We start from the raw sequence: 4,382 nt of genomic DNA on the forward strand, positions 1-4,382 counted from the left end.
TAGGGTGTAACCCCGGGTCGTGACAAACTTGGTAATCAGAGCACAAGGTTTAGAATGATTCTGGGATGGTGTCTCATGAACCATGTCTAGTAGAGTCTTGTTCATGAATGTGAAGCGCTCTACACTTATGAACGAGAGGCTATATGATGTTTAGAAACTTTCACTTCTTTCTTTACTCTTTAGTCGTGCCTTAGTGTTTTAACTCTATGAAGTCCTTTTCCTAACCCTTCTCTTGTTTATATAGGATATGAATACAAGAAGGGCGAATGCACGAAGGATGTAAGTGGAGATCATGAATGAGGGAGTTCCTCCCCAAGGTCCTCAAGAGCCTCAAGGACCTCAAGCTCCTAATGATGAGGGGGCTTTGACAAATGTTGAAAAAAGGACGACTCTGTAAACACTGTTCATGCTTTAACGACTCTAGTCACTAGGGACGCTAGAGTTCAAGTGAACCCTAATGCAAGTACAACCGCTTCAAGGATAAGGGATTTCACCAAAATGAATCCTCCTATGTTCTATGGCTCCAAATTATAGGAAGACCCACAAGGGTTTATTGATGAATTGTGTAAGCTGCTTGATGTTATGGGAGTGTCTCCATAAGACAAGGCGGGAGTAGCTGCCTACCGATTGAAGGATGTGGCTCAAGTTTGGTATGAGCAATGGAAGGATGAGAGACCCATAAGAGCAGGCCCGATAGATTGGGGATTGTTCAAGACGGCCCTCCTTGCTAGGTTCTTTCCAGCAGAGTTGAGGAAACGAAAGATACAAGAATTCATCAACATTCGCCAAGGAGGTATGAGTGTGAAAGAGTAAGGCCTTAATTTCATCCAAGTATCTAAGTATGCTCTAACCTTGGTGGCGGACTCTAGGGCCAATATGAACAAATTTGTTATGGGGGTATCCAACTTGGTAGTCAATAAATGTCGTTCAGCAATGCTCATCCCAAGTATGAATTGTCACAACCCGAGAGCCTACCCTAGTCATTACACGGCGTACTTGACCCCGAAGGGATCTTATACAAGCCTCTGAGGATTCATGACATTCGATACATAGAAATAGTGCAGAATTAAAACTTATTTAAATCCAGCAACACTAAAAACTCATTTATAAAGCAGCGGAATACTAAAGTCTCACATGGCCATCTTAGACAAACTTTAACAAGATAGGGTAAGAGCCCTTTATAATAGAAGTCTTAACAGTAGTCTTAAAACCAAAACAACTAGAACAATAAAAGTCCTTGTAGTCGATCTATGATGACATACAAAGTCTTGGAGGAAAACTCTATCCAAGCACTTCAAATGTTGGTAGGAAAAAATCACTTGCCGGAACCTACACTTGTAGTAAAAACATGAAGAATATGGTTACCACACATAAATGTACTAAGTATGATGATCATGCAAAAACATGCTTTAAAAGGGACATTTTGGTTGGAAACCATGCATTATTCCACTTTTTAGAAATACCATGAACAATAGCATGAGACATATACAATACAAGTATAATCATCATACAAGTCATAACTCCACATTTAGACAAAATAATAATGTAAAACATTACCTTCACCTTGGAACTTCACCTTAAGTAACCCTCATGCCATACCTTCTGCAATGCATGGATGGCGTCCCATACCACCATCCATACCAAGGCACCACATTAAGGTCACCAACGGTGACCTTACCATTACTTCCTTTTCACCTTTGCACCATATCCATACATAGGAGACATATCATTTCATAAGGCATGACAAGGGAATATAACTCATAATATAACCCCAAGTATAGCATGCATATCACATTAAGCATTTAAGAGTAGACATTCTTCAATTTCATAATTTAAAGGACTTTCATACATTAGTCATTGAAACTTAGAGAAATCACTATGACCCAATCAAAGCCTACTCGTGCAATGTATAGATGTCATCCCATACTACCACCGACACTTCATAGAACCTCTTAAGACACCATAATGCACATCTCACATGATAAGAATAGGCATTAACCGACATAGACCACGAGAGCTAAGTCATGGAATCCGGTGTCATATGACACCACACCGAAGAAAGGTGTTCTACTTGCCTAAGGTAGAACTAGGTAATATCTTAGCTTTGGTAAGAAAACCACTGGCTAATATATATCCAATGTGGGCAGATAGTTATGGGATATGAAGATGATCATTGGAACCATAGCCTAACATTGGGAGAATTTCCATCTTACCGTATCCACTCAGTGCTTAGCCTCCATTCCCATAGAGAACTTCATTCACGTTAACATCATTGTAATTTATAGGGTTACCACTACTAGGTCTACTGACCCAAAGTACATTACACAAGAAAGGGTCACCATCACTACGTCTACCGATTCAAGGTACATTAAAGGTAGCTCATTGACTTCCCAAGTAGGGTGCCATCTTCATAAGGTCTGCCGATGCAAGAGTCATCATTTCACACATGAAAGGGTACCATCATATGGGTTTATCGATTCAAGGTTTATCATTCATTCATTTATAGAAGGGTACCACTAGCCTACCAATCCGAACACACAACATTAGAATAGGTCAAGGACTCACCAGAAAAGGGTTGCCAACACTAGGTGTACCTATTTATGTTAAATAAGTGAAGACACATTAATTGGTTGTTTACGAAAGGAATGACATAGGCCTATCTATTCATAATCATCATGTCAATACACATTCATTATACAATAGAGGATGCCTAAGCCTACCAACTCCAGATACTTCTTACATGATCAAATTCATTAATATAAGAAAAGGATGCTTTAAGCCTACCAATTCAACATATACAATACATAAGAAAGAACCCCTCACATTCCATCATTCATCATTCATGAGTGTCAAATGAGGATATACTACCAATGACAACACAATGACCTTCTATACATGCTCATCATTCTATCATTTAAATCACATGCATATCCTTCACATCAAAATCATACATAGTGATTAAACACCACCACCTTTCAAGTCGATCAACACCTCCAACACAATTCTAATTCAACATGTAATTAGGTTATAACTTACCTTCAAAACCATGAATCTCAAATCATCAACCTTGCTCAAGTTACGTTCTAAAACAACGTAGACATCAACCTAAAGTCACACTAACCCACACGTCAAGGCTCTAGTTCAACCGATCATTCTCCGAGTTGTTACATTATCCCTCACTTAGGAACATTCGTCGTCGAATGACACTTTAAACAAATTTAGGTAAAAATGACTCGAGACTAGCAGCCCAACAATCATGCAACACAAGCAAGTAGGAACTACATATATAAACTCATTATGCATCAAAACAACAACATTTCTCATTTTGTTAGGGGAACTTCTTTCTCCAACTCATATCATGCTCATCACAACACAAAAAAACATATTAACGCAAAAAAAAAAATAATCATAAAAGTACATTATGCAACTTCTTAATAAAAACACATTTAGGCATGTTCAACATGTAACCTCATGAAGCATATAGACAACTCATACTAAATGCACATCAACATGAGGAACACAATTCATAAAAAACTCATTTTTTCTCATTTAAACATGCATAACATAAGGAGACCATGGAAACTCATTTTCACATGTGACTCCAAAACATGAAACAAGCTACTAGGAACATTTGCTCTCAAGCTTGAATAGATATGCAAGAAAGAGATAAGGATATCAACACTCTCACCAACCTTACTATTCATGATACCATCCCCCACTTAGAAGAAAACCCAACTAAGGTTAACATGAAAAACAACATAAGGATCTCACCACCATAAAAACGAACTATAACTTACTGGTACCTTCATTCCGGATTATCTCCTTTGTCCTTGTTAGCTCGAAGCACATAGAAACGATTATTCTTAGGCTATGATACAAAGTGTCACGACCCGGGATCACCCCCTAGTCGTAACCGGCGTACTCGACCTCGAAGAGGTCTAATACAAGCCTCTTAGCATTCATTCATCGCAAAGACACTAAAACCATAAGGAATTAAAAACTTTCTTTACCAAGAAAACATTTCATTAAAAAAAAAAACAATAGCAAGTGGAAGACTTTCTAGACTTTATACATGATGTCTCAAAACCATCTAATACTTTAGAGTACAAAATTCGGGACCAATCCCATACACAACTTAAACAATACTAAAAAGACATAAAAGAACATATGGGGTATTGTCCTCGAATATATGAGGACTCACCAAGTCTTCATCTTCAACACTTAGAAACCTATCAAATAGCCATGACATGTCATCATCTCCAAATCCCTACACTTTAGTCCAAAAAGGGAAAGAAAGGGGTTAGCACAATTAAGTACTAAGTATGGAGACCATGCAAAAACATGCCAAAAAGGACATTTTCAAGGAAGTAAATGCTTTCATA

Source organism: Solanum stenotomum, chromosome 1 (assembly GCF_019186545.1).
Source record: "Solanum stenotomum isolate F172 chromosome 1, ASM1918654v1, whole genome shotgun sequence".
In the NCBI taxonomy this organism is placed as follows: domain Eukaryota; kingdom Viridiplantae; phylum Streptophyta; class Magnoliopsida; order Solanales; family Solanaceae; genus Solanum; species Solanum stenotomum.